General features: G+C 34.8%; 1 pseudogene; it reads right to left on the bottom strand.

Annotated features, from left to right (window-relative positions):
- LOC129576234 (serine/threonine-protein phosphatase 6 regulatory ankyrin repeat subunit B-like) overlaps positions 1-14800 on the bottom strand; it is a 16428-nt pseudogene extending 1628 nt beyond the window's left edge.
- Between the last annotated feature and the right edge of the window lie 5773 nt (positions 14801-20573).

Here is a 20573-nt window from a genome sequence, read left to right as displayed (position 1 = left end):
GTTAGTCACAAAATCAAATGTACCAAAAAATATGCGCATATTTTTTTTAGCATATATCTGGCGGATAAGTAAAACTCTGGACGTTACTAAAAAAAAATTCTGAATGTATTGGTCAAGTCTGACCTTGCAAACGTAAAACAAGCGAAAAAAAAAATGTTGGTATGTTTTCGTAAGCAAAAACTGGGTTAAAGAAAATAAAAACCAAAGATATAAATTACCTCGTTGATCAACTGATTTCCCTGCCACTTCATATATAGTGAACGCGGTCACAAGCAATGTGATTATGAAGAATGTCTCCATCTTTATCGATTTCAATTCAAACTTTTGCGGCAAACGTACAAAACAAAGAAAATAAACCGGCAATTTAGCAATTGTAGAATAAAACACAACAAAACTAATATTATTACTTTAAATAAGAACAAAAAAACCACAACAACCATTCAATAACGGTTCAGTCTTGAAGAAGTCGAAATGTTGACTGAACCAAACAATGTTCAATATCATATTTATACACAAGAATTGTCCAAATATTTTTATAATTTAAATAATTCAACTCAACAACTCAAATTCTAGGTAAGAATTGTTCATGCCATTTAAGGAAGTTCTCTACATTTCTCTCTGCGTCATTTTGATAAGATTTCGCAGGATTAAGTCCATTTTCACGTTTTTGCCAAAATTTCTCCATTTTTGCGAAATGTGTTTGGCATTTACATGCACCAATAACAAATTCACTACGTTTATTTCACGAGAATCGTCGCATAAGCATCCGGTGGGGAATGATTCAATTCAACATTTAAAAATAAGATCTGAAGGAAAGAAATGCTCCAGATTAAAACCGTATCGCACTGAGTCACCTCGGATGATATTCCTCTGAGTCACCTCGGAGGAAATCAACGCATTTGAACCAGACTGCGTAAATTATGGCCAACAAACAATTTTCTTTCGACGGAATTGCGTACAATTTTTCATTATTTGAAATATTTTTATTCAACGAGTGTCGGATGGAAACATTTTTGTTTGATATTTTGCTTTATTGAAGCATTATTCCATAGAGAAAATGCAATACTTTGGAATTGTCGGTAAAACACTCAGAGAACTCCACTTCTTAAGACATTTGCAACTTCTTGGTGGCCATGATGAAAAAACTCTTTTGGCCAAAATGCACGAAAAGTGATGTACAATTATTGGTTTGAACTGGTTCTGTTGTTGGTGGTGTTTCCGTTGTTGGTGGAGGGAGCTGTTGGTGTTCTTATAATTTCTGTGTGCTTCAACCGAGTTGCTATTTTCAGTGACAATTGTTTCTGATTTAAAACAAGAATCTAAACAGTTACCGAATGAAGCTGCGCGGTGAAGCGGTGTATCCCCATCTTTGTGGTGCATTACGCTGCGCCCCCCTACAATTTGAAATATCTGCAATATAAGAGTGGTTGTGTGGTAAGTTTTCAGACACATTTGAAAACAAATGGACAGAAAATGAATAAAACGAGCGCATTGAGTTCAATCGACTCACAACAGAGGATATTTGTTAGCGTAGGCTTTTCGATAATTACCTCCCTCAGCTGTATGGTGAAGTGGTGTCTTTTTTCTACAATCCACAGCATTAACATTGGCACCACATTCAACGAGGAATCTAACGGCATTGAGTTGACCTGAATTGCAAACGGAACAAAATCAAAGAAGTCAAAGTGTTGACTAAATTAAACGTTGTGCAAAATAGTTGTAGTAATGAATATGTTGATGATACCAAGCTCACCTGTGTAACATACACAGGGCCTGTGCGAGCACTTGAGCGACCGGAGCGTTGCACCGTTGCAAAAATTAGAAAAGATTATTATTGGCGCACGTTTTGACTTTACGTCAACACATCATGAGTCAGTATAATATAAAAATATTGAAAATATCAAGTGGTCACAATTTGTGTTTTCAATTGAATTGGTTTCTGTGATTCATTTGAATCCATCGAGATTATCTCTTGATTTGTGAATCATTCAATAGTGGCTGACTCATAACACCTACTCGAATATGTATTAACATTTTTCTCATTGCAATCGAGTTAAGCAAACTTGACCTTTGTTCGAGCACATGATTCATATCACATGGTGAAAAAATTTGGTCGGCATCAAAATTGATCGTATTTGTCGTATAAGAAGTAGTAATATGGTCTCTGTTACAAAGAAACCTCATTTTATAATCCAGTCTTCGTGCGATCATTTCAAAACGGTTGTTGATTTTCAACGAAAAATGACACAAATATTGCTTTTCGTTTTAACACATACTAGATCAGTGCATATGTCATCGCATAGCTTTTTCACCAGAATGTTGCAGTTCGAATGTGAGATAGAAATAAATATTTTGATCGAAGGGTTTTCGTTTATTCAAGATCATAACACACGTTAAGCATATAAATTGATATTAAAACATAAGAAGTAGTATTTTTAAATTGTATGTGATGTAGAATGCTCAGAGGCAGCACTTTGACACCTTTTGTTTGTGACCGCCAAAACTTATTGATTTATAGCATTCCCCACATTTTCTGCAGCTCTGTTTAAGAAATGTGCAACTGTGTGGCGACCAACCTAATGACAGTTAAGGTTGAAAACCAATTTCGCCCAAAATGCATTAAAACTGTTGCACAGTTATTGGTTTGAGGTGGTGGTGTTGTTTTTGTTGCTGTTTTTGGTGTTGGTGTAGTTTTTCTATAATTAGTGAGAAGATGAACGATTTCCCCCTGACCTGAATGCGAACGGTTCAAAGTTGTTAGATTTGTTTTTGATAAAACGCAAAAAAATATAGACAATTACCCATCACAGTTGCAATTTCAAGTGCCGTAAATCCAGAGTTAACTTTAGCATCGATGTCGGCGCCTCGATCTAAAAGCATCTTTGCCACATCATATTGACCTGGATTGGAGAATGAAAATCAGACAATCGTTTCTGATTCAAAGCAAAAATCTAGACAATTACTGTGCAAAGCTGCTAAGTGAAGTGGTGTATACCCATCTTTGTCCTTGGCATTGATCTGAGCACCGTGATCAATGAAAATTTTGACGCATTCCGCAAAGGAAGAATTTGGAGTTCCTACATCTGCATCTGAAGAATTGTGGTGTGGCAAGTTTTGGACATATTTGGAAGCAAAGTGACACAAAATAAATGAAACAAGCGCGTTGAGTCGAATCAACTCGCAACATAGGATATGAGTTAAAGTAAAATTTTCGATAATTACCACCCACAGCTGTAAGGTGGAGTGGTGTCTGTTTGTTATAATCCGCAGTATCAACATCGGCGCCGCGCTCAATGAGGAGTCTAACGATATCCAAACGACCTGAATTGCAAACGGAACAAAGTCAAAAAATGTGGCTGATTCAATAGAGGAGCATATCCAATTACCAAACTTAGCTGCAAGACCAAGTGGCGTTCTTCCATCGTTGTTCTTAACATCGACGTTGACGCCGTCGTCAAGGAGACGTCGAACTTCATCCACATCACCTGAATATCAGATGAATCAAAAGTCTATTGTTTTCTTTTTCCACAAATTTTAAACAAAAATCTTTCCAATTACCATTATAAGCCGCTTTATGAAGTGGCGTGTTCCCACAAACATCAATCTCAGTACCAAGGAAATGTCTAATGGAGAATGGAATGGCTGCTGTCGTATCTGAATTGTAAACGATCGAATGGTTTTTTAATTGATTACATTATAAATGTACCTATATATGACCATGCAAACGTGAAACGAGCAAACAAAAATGTTTGTATGTTTTTGTAAGCAAGAACTGGGTTCAAATAAAGGAAAAAATTAAAAATATAAAAAGCGATTATTACCTCGTTGATTGACTGATTTCGCTGCCACTTCTTGTGTAGTGAACGCGGTCACAAATAATGTGATCACGAAGAATGTCTCCATTTTAACCGATTTTATTAAAATTTAATTTTCTTCGTTCTAGGCAAACGTACGGAACAAAGAAAATAAATCGGTAATTCAGCGATTGTAGGATGGAACGCAACAAAATTTGAATGTAAAATTATTATAAGAAAAAACCGTGATGAGCGTTCAATAACGTCTCAGTCTTTAAGATGTCGAAATGTTGACTGAACTAAACGATGTTCAAAATCTTATTTTGTTTCCCAAAATTTAAAGACGTTCAACATATCTTTAATTTATTTTATTTTATTTCATTTTATTAAACACCGCCAAACTCTGGCTGAATATAATGTGGGTTTTGATTAAGGTTTGGCCGGAAAAGAGTGCATGACTGTTGCATATTTAACCTTCAAACCGTGAAATGGGCACTGTGTGCCCAAAACCAACTTTGAATGTTTAAAACTCAATTATTTCTTATCATAAATTAATGAAATAACTATGGTTCGATTCGTTGAACATTTGGCTACAAAAATTAGGTTAACATACCCAGATACGCGCACTAGCTTACCACATATGCGCGTAAACATGTGTGATGCGCTATACGTGAAATGGGTGCCTGAGTGCCCATATACATTTTTCGACAAATTGCGTATAAAATTTAATGTGGGAACTATGAAATATGCATCACTGGAAAGATCTTGAAAAGTACATGTAATTTGAGCTATAAACCATCAAAATCGATCATCATTTTATCAAAATATGACCATTTTATCAATTTTGGCCAAAAAATTCCAACGACCAAATATTGGCCAAATGCCGGCCTATTTTGAAGTTTTATACCAAAAATACTACTTTTCAAGGACTTTTTAGTGATATACATAACTTTTTCATCCAACCTGCGCTTCAAAATCTCAATTTTTGACGTCAAAATCGGCCATAGTGAAATTTGTAGGTATATGTTTTTACCTTCATTTTTGTGAAGAGATCAACATTGCAATCTTCACTTTATTTAAAAAAAAAAATCCAAAAAACTTGCTGTTGTCTTTCATATTTCGATTTTTTATGACTTTTATCACATTTCAAAGTGATTTTCGTACTTTTCTGATCAATAAATACTGAAATATTTACATTTAAAAATAAAAATTCAAGAAAAACTGACATTTCCCTTTAAAATGCATTACGGGCACTCAGGCACCGGTTTCACGAACAACGTTAGAAAATAGGTTTCACGGTTTGAATGTTATAATAATAAACAATTGTAGCAATAACTTTCGATAACTTTCAGTTCTCGCCTCGTTAAAAACCTGGCTCTTTTCGTACATCATGCGGTATTCACAATAGTAGGAACATGAAAACGAAAACAGTCATACAACGAAGATGGAAATGCTTGATATTAGTCTATGACAAACGGTCCAGGATAACCTTTGGTAAACGTTTCCAAAGAGACATAATTGTGATTATTCAAACGCATCACATACTAATGATTACCCGAAGGATGCATAAGCCCACACACTTTTTTTCAATTCACATCCAAAGTTTCTTCTGCGCATAATACTTTTTTCTCTGTGTGCATAAATGATAAACCAACAGACAAAAGCGGTAGACAGAAAAGTGCTGAACAGTTGTACAAAGAGCGTTGAACTTGAATCACAAATCACATTCGTTTAAATGGGAGAAAGCGGTTTAATCTTGCAAAAAAAATCGCACAATTATATTGTTTGAAAGTGTGATGCATGTGTAGGTGTTTCCCCTATGACGATGCGATAAGATATTTTGTAGAATGCATGACTTTTGTTTCTGCTTCGAATTATGTCGAAATTGGCAAAGAACCGATAAAAATTTGTGCATAAAATGATATTGTAGCTGTAATTAGCTTATTTACATTTTTCGGCAAGAGACTTGATTCATTGTGCGCGATTACATTAGTAGCTGCTATATACAGTGCGTAATCCCAAAATCTTCTTTCGTTCTTGACCATGGCCAATTTTATTCAAGATAAGAGTGACTTTTGTCGTATCTAAATTGTAAACGATCAAAAAGAGGTTTTTAATCGATTTGAATTTAATGACATTTTGATCGTTTAAATATGACCTTGCAAACGTGGAAACGATCGAATGAAAATGTTCGTATGTTTTTGTAAGCAAAAATTGGGTTCAAATAAAAACAAGTAATAATATTACTTCTTGTGCAGTGAACGCGATCACAAGCAATGTGATCATGGCAAATGTCTTCATCTGTATCAATTTTAATTCAATTCTTTTCCTTTTGAAGAAAATATGTTTTCAATTGAATTGGTGTCTAACTTACTGGAATCATTGGATAGACTCAGTTATTAAACCTATTTGAGTAAAAATGTAAATTTTTCATTGCGATAGAGTTGAGCATACTTGAAATCTAAGTTCAATTTTATGATTCAAATCTTGATTCATACAGGGTGGAACCATTTGTCCGACATAAAAACACATCAAATTCGTCGTTTTACCACATGCTAGATCAGGGTATCGCATAGCTTTTTCGCAAAAAATAATGCAGTTCGAATGTGAGATAAAAATGAACATTTTGATCAAATGATTTTCGTTTATTCAAGATCATAACACACGTTAAGCATATAAATTGATATTAAAAGATAAGATGTAGAATGCTCAGAGGCAGAACTTTGACACCTTTTGCTTGCGACCGCCAGAACTTATTGATTTTTAGCATTTTCCAGATTTTCCGCAGCTCTGTTTAGGACATGTGCAACTGTGTGGCGACCAACATAATGACAGTTAAGGTTGAAAACCAATTTCGTCCAAAATGCATGACAACTGTTGTACAATCACTATGATGATATTCCTCTCCGGTAAGAATGCGAACAATATTGTCATAGCCTAATTTGAAAACGTTTCAAAATGGTTGTTATCTGTCTTAAAGTGAAAATTGGAAAATTTACCTTGCAAAGTTGCTAGTTGTAGTGGTGTTTTTTTATCTTTACTCAAAGCATAGCCATCTGCTTTGTGTTCAACGAGGATGCGGACAACATCGGAATAACCTGAATGGAACAAGAATTGAAATGTTGAAAAAATGTGCGTGATTCAAAGCGAGACTGTGGGCAATTACCATAATGTGCTGACAAGTGGAGTGGTGTCTCATGAAAATTATTCTTTGCATCGATATCAGCGTGCTTTTCGATGAGCAATTTAGCAATTGTAACATAGCCTAAAGTTGCGAATGTTGTACATTATTTTTGGTTCAGCATTTGTTTCAATACAAACTTTTTACATTTAAAAACTCGGTGGTGCTTGTAGCGGTAAGAAAAAATTTTAGTACTAGAAAGCATCACGAAGTTTTTTCTTCTTCTATTTTTTCATGTTATTTTTGTGTGCCGAATGTACTTCGATTACATCTATGTTATTTTTTCTAGTGAATAGGTATAGTAGATTTATGATTAAATTACCACTTTTGGCTGCATAGTGAAGTGGAGTCATCCCATCGTTATCCTTACAATCGATTTCGGCGTGGTAGTCAATAATAAGAGTTCAAACAACATCCTTACGTCCTGCATTGAAAATGGATTCAAATCAAGAGCCTAATTTCTATTTAAGACAAGAAGCGCTTAGCTCGAATCAAATCATTCGCTTTTTCACCAACCTGTTTCACATGCAAAGTGAAGCGGCGTTTTTTGATTGCTAGCCGTTTTGAAGTTTACACTTACACGATTGTCGAGCAACAATCGTACTATTTTGAGATGGCCTGTGGAAAAAGTATAAGTTGAATGACACTAAATATATATTTAACAGGAACCAATTACCCATTCTAGCTGCAATATGTATTGCAGATTGATCACCTTCAAGCTGAACATTCACATCCATTTGATGGATCAAATGCTCTACTTTTGACTCATCACCTAAATTAGGAATATATCGGAGCAGATTTGTTCAAATAGGATTTTTTTTCTTCAAACAAAAATCAATGTACCATTTATGACAGCATTGAGCAGCTCTCTCTCTCTTTCATTTGACTAATCAAGAGATAAAGTATGGAAAAAATTTGTTAAGTGTGATCACAAAGCTCTGAATTTCAATTCCGAAATTTAATTTTACCGGCCATTTTCTTTGGGTGGCATGAAATTGGGTGGATTTCCTGCCACTTTTAGTGCAAGCAATATGATCGCGACAAAGGTGTGTAACTTCATCTCTTCACTATTCTCTTTTTTTTTTTACAAAGTTATGTGCCAAAATATGAAAAATCAAATCGAAAGTCTAGCAAATAACAAAAAAGCCAATAAAACTCCAAGTTTGTGCTTTGTAAATTGGGGAAGAAACCGCTTTCTTCTTTTCAGAAAACAACGGTTTGCTTATGGAAAGATCGAATTTCTGACTGAACTAAACTTTGTTCGACACTCAAATTGTAATATTGATTTAAATAATAATTAACAGTGAAATTGAATATTCTATAATAATCAAACAAGTCCATTTATTTGGCTTTATATTTATTTGTCCTTCTAATTTCGTCGCTGGCACTTGAATGCCGTACATTACAATCTCTCACAATGAACACACTTGACATTTGTTGCTGTGTGCGGTTCACGCTGTGAACCGTATATAGCTACTATGGGCTTATGGCCTCTCTCCATTCCTACTACAGCTGAACCCGTGAGCATAAAAACGAATTACAAAAGCAAAAAATCGCCGATCAAAACGTAACATAGAGTTGTCGACGTAACATACCAGTGTACAATTTGTTCCGAATTGAACGAGTAACAAATAGGTGTTTCGCTTTGTTCGGCGACGTTTTTATAAGTCGTTTTTATGCGCACGTGTTCAGCTAACCTATTACCATTCCCATGAATAAGGGAATTTTCTTCGTTTTTAAATAGTTTTTTTTATTTGGTTTTCCCAGATTACTTCAATCCATGTTATCGCTTCATAAAGCAACTAATGGTTTAGTCCTCATTTTGGCCTTATCACACTTGATTCATCTTTGTTGACTGCGCGGGTAGCATAAGTAAATACTCATAATATTGCGGTACGCATGCACCGTCATACGAAATACGTTTTACAATACTGTTTTCTGCAATGCTCATGCCAAGGTCGCTTTCTTCGTATACAAATACATGGAAAAAGATTTGACGTAAGACGCTAAGACACCTCTATGCGTGGAATGCTCGAAGCTGTCATCGTACACATATTGAACACAAACATTTTCGTTTCAACGCAATCGCACTCAAGAGAAAAAATACTCTTCATTTCTGCGGTGTACGTATCGCTCACGCTATGCGTTCGTTCTTTTTCTGCCTTATTCACACTTACACTATATTCGTCATACAAAACAACAGCAGAATCTAAGTGTAGAACGCATGCGGATACGCTAAACGTTCGCGCTTCTCACACCAATACTAATGCATACGGTCTAGCGTCAATATCGCTACACACAACTGAAGCGCACCGCATGCGTTCTACACTTAGATTCTGCCGTTGTTTCGTATGACGAAATAGTGTAAGTGTGAATAAGGCAGAAAAAGAGCGAACGCAAAGCGTGAGCGATACGTACACCGCAGAATAGAAGGGTATTTTTTTTCTTGAGCACTCACACAAATGAACGCATCGATAGTGCCCGCTCAATATATGTACGATGACGGTTTTGAGTGTCCCTCGCATAGAGGGCTGTGTATCGTTTTTCTTCGTTTATTAAACGATCTTGCTCATGCATATGGCACGAAGCCATGATGACCTTGAGATGAATTTGAGCAAGAGCTTACGTGGCGTTTATAATGGCATCGTTTCTGAACCAGTTGTCCAGTTTATCGATTAGATGATCTTTCTTTGTGTACTCATGAGCGATGATCAGAACCGTTAGCAATAGAAGGCAAATTTTAACGAGGTGTACGTTAATTACTGTCGTTACACTCAAAATTACTGTCGCTTAATACTGTTACATTTCGATTTTTCAACCTTGATTACATGGGTTTTTTTTTCGCGTATGAGAATTTTCTATTTCTACACAATTTGCTAAAAGTTTCCCTCTCATTTGGAACGGTTTAATTGCTTATCGATAAAAATACAGTTTGAATGCATTAGTAATGAACGTTTTATTCAGAGAATGTTTTTCCATTGTTTAGATATTTCTTAAATTAATCAAAGTTTTTTATTCTTTCGAAGAAATACAAAATACAGTACTAAAAGAATACCGCAAAAAATTATGATGAAAAAACAAGTTAGCATGAATGCTTTTCTGCGAATAATCGTATGTGATGTTTGTGGTTCTCTGTGTTTATCGTTATCATTCAGGAGTCGAACCAGTTCAACATGGCCTGAGTCGTGAAGAAATCAATCAGTGTTGTCGTCAAAACATTGTTCATAATTTGAAAAAAAAAAAAAAGAAAAAGAATCTAGACAATTACCATTCGAGTTTGCTAATTGCCGTGGTGTCCTATTCATAACGTCCATAGCATTGATGTGGGCACCTTTTTTGATTAGGATTCGTGCAACATAACTATGTCCTACAAATGGATGAAAGTTCAAAGATTATTCCCGTTTTATAGCAAGAATATAAACGACTACCTCTTTCAGCTGCCCAGTGCAGTGGTGTCTCCTCAAAAATATCTTTGGCATTGATTTCGGCACCCAGCTGAATAAGCATTCGCACAACATCGGTATGCCCTGAATTACAATCGGATTAAAATCCACAAATCATTCTGATTCAAAGTAAGAATTTGGACAACGTCATACCTCGCGCAGCTGCTTCGTGAATTGGCATTTTGCCAAAACTTCCCTTTGCATCGATTTCAGCGCCACATTCAATGAGAATGCGAACAGTATCCGCAAGACCTGAAATGCAAACAAAAGACATATCAAACTAATGTTTAGAACTTGAATATCTAGGAATTTACCGCTTTCAGCTGCATATTGAAGTGGTGTCGCCCCATTCATTTGCTTAACATTGACTTTGGCACCGCGTTCAATTAGAGTTCGTGCAATCTTCGCATATCCTGAATCGCATATATAGATTACATTTAAAATGCTTGTTGAACATCATGATTTTTTTTTCCATTTCACTTGCCAATAGAAGGAAAACGAAACATGAAAAAATTGCATCAATTCAGACGCGGAAAATGACAAGGGGGAAAGCTGTGTTACCCAGGCTAAGTGGCAACCGTAGAAAGAGTCGATATAAAGCAAGCTTTCGAACAATTACCTTTTAAAGCTGCATAATGAAGTGGTGTTCCGTCATTCACGTCCGTAGCATCGATTTCGGCGCCATGTTCAATGAGTATTTGAACAGCTGAATCATTACCATGAAGAGCTGCGTAGTGAAGTGGCGTCGATTCAAGATTGTCCTTTGCATTGATCATGGCACCACGTGTTATGAGGATTTGTGCGATATCACCATGTCCTGAAGTTAGGGTAATATAAAGCTTGAAATTCCGACAAATCGCATAAATGTGTTTGAAGGAAATAATGAGACATAATGAATAGTATTGAGACTCTTGCTACCAACCTTTTTCTAATGCAATGTGAAGCGGCGATTTACCATTGCTATTCAACGTGTTTGGACTTGCATTACTATTGAGCAACAATTCAATCATATTGAGATAGCCTATGGAAAAAAGTACGTATATCAAATGACACATAAACATATGAATTTAATGGGATTTCTTTACCTCCTTCAGCGGCAAAATATATTGGAGTTTGTCCATTTTCCAGTTGAACACTCAAATTGATTCCTTGTTTGATCAAATATTTTACTGTCAAAATTTTACCTAAGCTCAAAATATATTCAAGCTAAATTGAAAAGTTATATTTTTTTAAAAGTACAACAACAAAATAACCTACCATTTTTGATGGCATATTGAAGCTCATTCATTGTGCTAATCAAGAGTAGAAGAAGTATAGAGAGAGAGAGTGAGAGAAAAAAATGCAAAGAACGATCATAATTTTTCAAATGTTAGTTTAAATTTGATTTTTACCCTTTATCTTTCGTGGAAATAACCAAACTCCCTGCCATGTCTAGTGATTTCGAAAATAATCGTCACGATAAAAATAATACGAATAATGTTCACTTCGGGCGTCAAATGTAAAAATGTGAACATAAAAATCGGACAATACAGCGCTTGAACTACAATGAAAGAAACGTTACTTTTCTAAAATTGAGCTTAAACTCAAGAAAACAACAACGTTTAGATCGGCAGAAATCTAAATATCGACCATGTTTATATTAGAACTCAAATTGTTGGTGAGATTTTTTTTTTTCATGTTGTTCAAGGAAATTCTTTGCAATTTTTTCGGCATTAATTTTTTATGATTTCTCAGAATGAATTCCATGTTATCGATTTATTCCAATTTTTTCATTTTTTTTTATATGGTTTTGTATTTACATACATTCGGTTACATTCACAAATAAAAAAAAATCACTATATTTAGGCCAAAAATCTATTGTATTAGCATCCAGAAGTGAATGATTCAATTCAACATGTAAAAATTGGATGAAATGAAAAGAAATGCTGCTTAACACATTAAATCACTCTGGTTGAGTCCTCGTGATAACTGAAATCAGACGTACTTAAAACGTAATGTATTCGCCATCGAATTTATCGGTGGAGTGATTAAGAGTGAGCATATCGTTGACATTCGAATTAACTTGATCTCAGTGAAGTTACGTACACATTCGCACCAGTACAAGTTGAAATTATTTTTTTATTAAATAATAAATCATAATTACGATTTAATGGTTTCTTTTGCTTTTCACTGTGGTCAATTTGATTTACATGAAAAATGTAGTTTGAACACTAATGTGGCCGAATTGAAAGCCCGTTTTGGAATAAATGATTTGCCTTTTTTTTTAGATATTTCTCTGGTTAATTTTAAATTTAATCAAATTTATCGATAAAATACAGTATGATTTTGTAATCAATCGAGTTTGTTCTTTCTTCCTTTTGCACTGAATGTTGTTTGATCTCTTCACAGCTTCAATCAGAAGTACTCGACGATCAACATAATGAAAATCGTGACGAAAAAACAGTTTTGACCAAAATGCATAAAAACTGTTTTGCAAGTACTAGTTGGTGTTATATGTTGTGTTGTTTGTCCTTTTTTATTTCCATCGTTCATATGGTCAGTACGTTCATTATTATGTATGATCCTAGCACCATTCGTCCAACCAAAATTGCAATTGTCTCAAATTCAAGCATTTGTTTACGATTAATTCAAAACAAAAACGTAGACACTCACCATTCTCATTTGTGTTATACAATTCAACAGTTTGTTTCGGTTTTAAAGTAAAAATCGAATAAATTACCATTCGAAGCCGCATAGTGAAGCGGCGTCCAATTTTCGGTGTCTTTAGCATTGACTGTAGCGCCCTTTTCAATAAGGATTCTAGTCTCATTTACATGCCCTGAATTGCAACAAAACATAGTCTAAAAGATGGTTTCTGATTTAAATTGCAGAATGAAAACGGCCGAAGCATGTGCAAATCATCAGCAGATTTCATTCTTTCATTTAAGTCAAGTCACTGTCCAGTATAGTCAGCTACCTTTCTGAGCCGCATAATGTAATGGAGTCCATCGAATAGTGGACACGGCATCAATCGCAGCACTACGTATGATAACGATTCGAAAAATATCTGTACACCCTGAAATTGAAAACGGATCAAAGTCAATTGACTTTAAAGCTTTTGAAAGATCGTTCACAACTTAAAGCCAAAATCTAGACACAATTACCTTCATCAGCAGCATAGTGAAGCGGTGTCAGTCCGTTCTTATCGGCAGCATTGATTTCGGCGCCACTTTTGATGAGAATTTGGACAACATCTAAACGGCCTAAGTTACGTACAAAGTCAAACGATTGTTTCTGAGTTAAGGCACAACAAAATTACCATTCTGAACTGCATAATGGAGTGGTGTCAACTTTAAATATTCTTTAGCGTTCACTTCAGCCCTGTGGTTAACGAGGATCCGCACAACATTCACTCGCCCTGAATGGAAAATGGAACGCAGTCAAAGTATTGGTGGTCATTGTAAATAAGAATCAACACAATTACCATATTGAGCTGCACAGTGGAGTGGTATCCTATCAAAACTATCCTTAGCATTGATTTCGGCATTGTGTTCAATGAGAATCTGAACAATGTCTGCATGCCCTGAAATTAAAACGAATTTAAAAAATCCAAAGATGTAATTTTACAAATTTGTCGCTAGATTCGCTTAGCTATTCGATGGAATAGTTCGTTCTTGTTGAGAGATGATTACCGAGAGATAGTTGCTCGGATTTGATTTCTTCTTTGGATGCGTTATAAAAAGTCAATGCTGCGTAATTTTGACCCATCTTCACGATCTACCCTAATCAAATGTAACCGAATAACTAAAACCTTTAAGTTTATGCATTGAGTTTATAAATAAATGATGAACGCTGCACAATAGTAGAATTTACTCGGATTACTCAATGTAGCCGCCATTCCGTAATTTAGAAATTAATTCAATCATTTTACGCAATGATTGAGTTGGAATATGCAAGCTGTCGCATACATGCTGCAATTTTCTACATATTTCATCGAGATCTTCTTCATCTTCTTCGCTCTCATCTTCATCCTCCTCATTGTCATCATACTCGTCAGCGGTATCATTGTCGTTATCCTCATTCTCATTCATTTCGAGTGATTGTTTATAGAGCTTGAGTTGATGAAACATTGGCAATGCGCGCAATTTTTTCTTAACTCTCTCATCATCCTCATTAGATACATTGTTCGATTGATTTGATTCATTATCGCTCTCGTTCGCACTCGATAACTGATTAAAAGTTTCACTTCTTTTGTTCGGTTGCAACATTTCATCATATTTACGCTTTTTTAATAATGAAATTGTTGATTTAGCAACACCATATTCTTTTGCTAGACGATTACCATTCACATCGTCAGTCAATTTGGCTAAAATTTCAGCCTTTTGCATTGTATTCAAACGCATGATGTAGCTATTAAGATAACTTTACTGCTTGAATGTTCAACTCGAACTAACTTGTATCACTAGATGTTTGTTATTTTAATATAATCGAACCTCGAATCAAACTATTTTTATGAAATTAACATCAGATCAAACGTTTTTTACATGAAATCGAACCTTAAATCGAACTATTTTCATGAAATCAAACCTCAATGCGAACTATATAATGAAATTAACATCAAATCGAACATTTTTTGCGTGAAATCGAACAGAAGAGAGATATTTTCATGAACTTTTCGAAAATAATATGCTGCAGACGGTTTTTGTGGTTAATATGCTAGAAAAATGGAATTTTTCATGACTATAGTCTAATTTGGAGTATGGTCTAATTATTATTATTATTATTATTTATTGACACCGCCAAATACTGGCTGTATGATAGGGGTACAATAGGTTTACATTTTTGGATTCGTGTAGTTTTAAGTTTCTAGTTTAGTTTAGTTGTTTAGATTCGTACGTTTAATTCAATAAATGATTGAGGTAGTCAAGTAGTTACATAAATTGGTTTGAATAGAAATATGTAAGTTTGTAGGTTTGTAGATTCAATAAATAAATGTTAAATAAATAAATAATTCGATAAATAATAAAAAGATAGGTATCTTGACTAGTAATTAACATTAGCATTAATTTTGTCTTATGTATAACTTTTTAGTTTCGTCCATGAGCTAAAGGCTTCGTTAGGCAATTTTTCAATACACAATTAGGATGTGTTACGATAACTTGTGTTAGTAAATTTTGAAGTCGATTTAATATTGATAGAATATCCGTTTACTTGTGTTTTTATTTCATTACAGATTTCATTGATAATTTTTGCTGTTATTTTTGGTGTATATTTGTATTGCACGGGTGGTGTTTGGAGACATAAAAAATGCTCATGTGGTTTAAAAAATTCACCAATCGATGGACCGCATGACTCGAATCGTTGCGAAAAAATGATAAAAGTCAAAATAAAAAGCAAGACACAAAACGGCCCCGCTCTAATACATTTGTAAACTTGACACATCGCACGCTTCGCTACATCGTGCGACGTTCATACATGTTTCTGTGTCTTAGTGTGCGGTGGTAGTATCAAGTTGACATTGTCAAAATAATGTCTGTGTTGATGCAACCAACTTCAAAGCGGGGCCTACTGACGCACTGTTTTGTGTGAGGCTCTTTGCATGTTGAAACAAAGGACGGAAGAATCACATTTTGCCATGATCCTATCATTATTGATAACGTGCAATTGATACTGATTCCAGCAGCATCAAACATTACAATGGACGAATAAAATCAACAGAATGTATCGCAAATGATATCAACTTAAATTGTAAGTTCCATTCAACATATGATTTGATTCGAAAGGTGAAAGTACAGATAAATCCCGTGTATCATCTCCACTTGTATTGTTTTTTACATTGAAGGGCGTTGCACGCATCTTAACATTCACAATACAAACTCAATGCGAGTGGAGACGCTAGTGCTAAGGTTTATCTGTACTTTTGATTGTTCGATTTTGTTTGAAACGAAATTAGGAAAAAAAAGAATAAGAACAATCTCAACATGCAGTCGCTTCAGCGTTGCCACATAAATGCTTCAATTTTTTTTTCGCTGAGTGGAAATGTTCACTGTATAGTTTGTATTCATGTTCGTTTCACTTCGGGTGTAAGCTTAAATGAAGCATCATTATCAACATCCGTCATCACCGATCAGATAAATCCAACGAGAGATGGTGTATATGCACATGTAAAGAATGCAATACGTCGATATGATGCAATCACAGCAATAGGTTCTGTTATTGCCACAGGAGGGCTTGTCGCCAACAGCTTGAATCAACATAATAACAATTTAAATCAATCATTCAATTCAACTATAACTTCAAACCAATTGATTGACGATTGTGTTGATATAAATAATCCATTATAAAAAAAAAAAAAAAATCATTTTTTTTATTCCTAAAAAAAGTTGTCTTTATAGTGAAAAAATCATTTGTAATGAAATTGTATAATTCGATGGAAAAAATAAATGGAAAATTTATTGTGAAAATAGAAAAATGTTTCTTTTTTGATGCATTCTGATTCTTGCGTGCTTTGTATGTGTGCATGTGTGTGTGTTTGTGTGTGTGTGTGAAAGAGAGAAAATGTACTTCTGTATTTTTTTTTCGCGCTCGCTTCTTATCATTCACGAAATTTTGCGTTCAAACTTGAATTTCAATGTGAAAAAATTAAAATGTGCGGATTTTATTTATTGAATATTGAAGTTCGGTATATTGTCATCAACATAGTAAATTTCCATCAAAATCATGCAATTATTACTGTTACAAATCGAACCTCAAACAAAACACTCGCTAAAATCCAACAAATTTCTCAAAAACGCATTTTCTTAAATGGCAAAATGAAGCCCATCGAAAGCTTCATTGTTTATACTCTGATTTTAGTGTTGAGTCATACTCTCTCTTATGTAAAAAATCGCGCATAATGAACAACGTATTTACCCGAACGAAAGCAATATAAAATAAAATGCATAACCATCTTTTCTCATATCACGCGCTTTTCAGCACGCACGTCGACGGTACAACGGTGGATATGATACTTTTTCATGTTTCTTCTTTCTCTCCCATTCTACGCAGAGCCGTCGTCCATATGATTTCTACATACTAAGCATGTCTGTTGATGTGTTGCTACCGCTGCGGTCGTCACTATTATCAAGTGAACGAGCTGAAATGAATGGAACCGAGCGTGTATGTGTGTGTGTGTACGGAATGAAATTGAACTATTGTGTGTCCATGTGTGTGTATGTGTGCGTGTTCTTATGCATATTGTATGTATGTATGTTTGCGATCGAGCGAACGAGTGAAGGGGGCAAAGCAATGAAATAATGAAAGACGTCTCCCCAACGTATCCGCACGGAAGACGCAAGAGTTGCTTGCGTCTCCGCAACGTAATCGCATGGGTGACGCAACGTAATCGCATGGGTGACGCAAGGATTGAAGACGAATCCCCATTTTCCTACTACTGATTCAGTGACACTGTCTTGAATTTGTGGGCGATGAATTCTCAATTATCTTAAATAACATCAACTCTTCATAACCATGTTATTTTCACAAATCTAAAAAAACATATTTCGAGTACATTTTTCTCTTTCCTTCACTCCTTTTTCTATTCTCCAATTCGTGACTCATACTTTGCTTCAGTTATTTGAGAGCGTATTGGTCGATATGAAAGTCGGAATCGCTTGCGCTGAAAAATGCTCGATTTTGGCACTGAGAATGTTTAAGTAAATATCAATGCCTCCAGAATGTTTGAATCGAGAGCAATGCATTCTACTTTATTGAATTTGTTTGATTCAAACAATACTGATTCATCTTTTTTGTGTAAATGTTACACTGGACTAGATTCAGTCATTCGAAATAAACAACAAACAAATAAAATCAACAGTAGAAATATTTTCTTAGTTATGTCTGACTCAATTGAAAAACATCACGAAAATGATCAATATAAAATGGATGCAGTGATCATATTATGTCATTTCACTATCCAGTCTTTGTTCATTCGTTTCAAACGATTTCCGGATACAAAAATGACACAAAGTGTGTTGGTCTTTTTTGACTATCGTTGTCACAGATGCGGCTATTCATGGTCAACATCGGTATTTATGCCATCGCAAAGCTACGTCACACTCATTGTGTGCAAATTATGCAGAGCACTCGTTCGACCCCACAAAAAGGTAAGCTGCTAAATTATTTATTGAAATTGTTTCAATTCATTTGAAATTTAACTCCATATATCTCTCTCTCTCTCTCTCTCTCTCTCTCTCTCTAATAATGAATCCTTTTTTACAGACTTGTTGAAAATGGAAACTCTTATCAAACATCAAAAATGGAACGAAAACAACAAAACCAAAGCTGAATTCAGATAAAGGCTTCGGCGTCAGTCACGACACGATCATTGAATCAATTCAGCGTTTTATACAAGCCAAATGAATCGGTAAGAATAAGCTTGACCTGCCAAATTCAGTGAAAATAAATGTGAAACATAGAGTTTTTATATGGACTTTACAACAACAACTCCATATAAAAAAAACTCCATATTTCACATTTAATTTTCCTCAATTTGGCAGGTCCAGATTATTCTTACCGATTCAAATGTGGGATAAGCTAATGCCAATAAATGCTGTAACACATCGATTTCACACCAATTACTTCTCGAAATAGGCATAACTTGATTATGGTTCCCTTGTTTTTTTTTCTATTTAAATAAAACTTTTTCGTTTGAAACGTATGCCCATTCGTCTTTGAATAAATCGAAAACCTTTTTCACGTGAAATTTCCGTGTGAAATTGAAGCGTATAAGAAATTTCTATTGAATACAGAGACATCAGAGCCAGATTTCAAGCAAGTACAATAATTTTCATCAAAATCGCAAAGCTGGAAATGTTACGTTTTTTGTTTATCACCGAAATTCCAATTTGAATCAAATGCTGAAACAACTGAATTTATCACATGATCAATGTGTTGTGTCGTTGTATTTTTGTACTGTTTCCAATCGTTTGTTATTCTTTTGCACTGTTCATACGCTTGCAAACTTCAGCTGAATTCTTATTTTTGAGTTTGGAAATTTGTTTATTCCAGCCTGACATCGCTCAATAATCCGAATATTTTTTCGCTATAAACATCATTGAGTGTAAACTGTCACCGTTCTGTATTGTTCGTATTCTGGCTGCTTTTTTTGATTATAAAACTGCTACCGTCCGCTACGCAGCAATTGATTCGATCGAATCGTTGAGGCAAGTGGAAGCTTAAAAGACAATTGAATCAATCAGTTTCAAGCATGGAGCGAGCGATCATGCAACATCATTGCCGATATTGTGGCCAGCTATGGACGACACCAATGGTCATTTGTCCAAAGTGCAAAAGTGCATCCGTTAGTTCTATAAAGTGAATATTCATTCAAATATCCTATTATTTCGTTTGATTTGTGCGATTGATTCTTCAAAGTGGATTAAAATATTTTTCTTTTTCAATTGATAGATACACGTCCAAGCCAAAGCACCAGTAAACAATCGACATACCAACCGAACACCGGCGGATAACATTTGAATGAATTGCCGTCGCTTCCATGCATCAATAAGATTATTCAACAGAAATGAGAATTATTGACTTTTGAATTGAATAAAAATCAAATATATCGCGCAAATTCGAATAGTTTTCATTGGCTTACTTCCATAATAAATTTTTTTTTTTTTGAAGAAAAGTGATTTAGTTTGAAAATTTGATCTTGATTTGAAGTTTTTAAAGGTAAGAAAAATGATTGAAGCATGATTTATACGCTTTGGTGGCTTGTGAAAGATGTTTTACTTTACATTTGAGCAGAAGAAATCGTAAGTAATAAATTATACTCGAGAAAAGGTGCTGAAACATCCTAAATTTTTCAACGGAATGGATTGGATAAGGTAAATGGAGAAATGAAATAGTTCGGGCTTCTTTATAGTGTCTCTCTATTGATTCAATCTGAACAGTGTTAGTGGCAGTTCAATGTCATTTACTTTCGAATGACATATTTTTTCACGGGAATGAATCAAAACAAAAATAACTCACGGTATTCCATGAAATAAACTGATAAAAATATTTAGAAGAAAGACGAGTAGTGCTTCTAATGATCATGTACATCCAACGAACAGAATCAAACTTTAAAACTTGGTAATTGAGACAAAACGATTAGAAGTTGAAAATTGAATAGGTCGAAAATCGGCGCCAAGT

Source organism: Sitodiplosis mosellana, unplaced genomic scaffold (genome assembly GCF_009176505.1).
Source record: "Sitodiplosis mosellana isolate CC-2019 unplaced genomic scaffold, AAFC_SMos_1.0 Smas_scaffold_6181, whole genome shotgun sequence".
Taxonomy (NCBI): Eukaryota; Metazoa; Arthropoda; class Insecta; order Diptera; family Cecidomyiidae; genus Sitodiplosis; species Sitodiplosis mosellana.
Note: the sequence above shows the minus strand (reverse complement) of the source record. Positions and strands in the feature narration are given on the sequence as shown.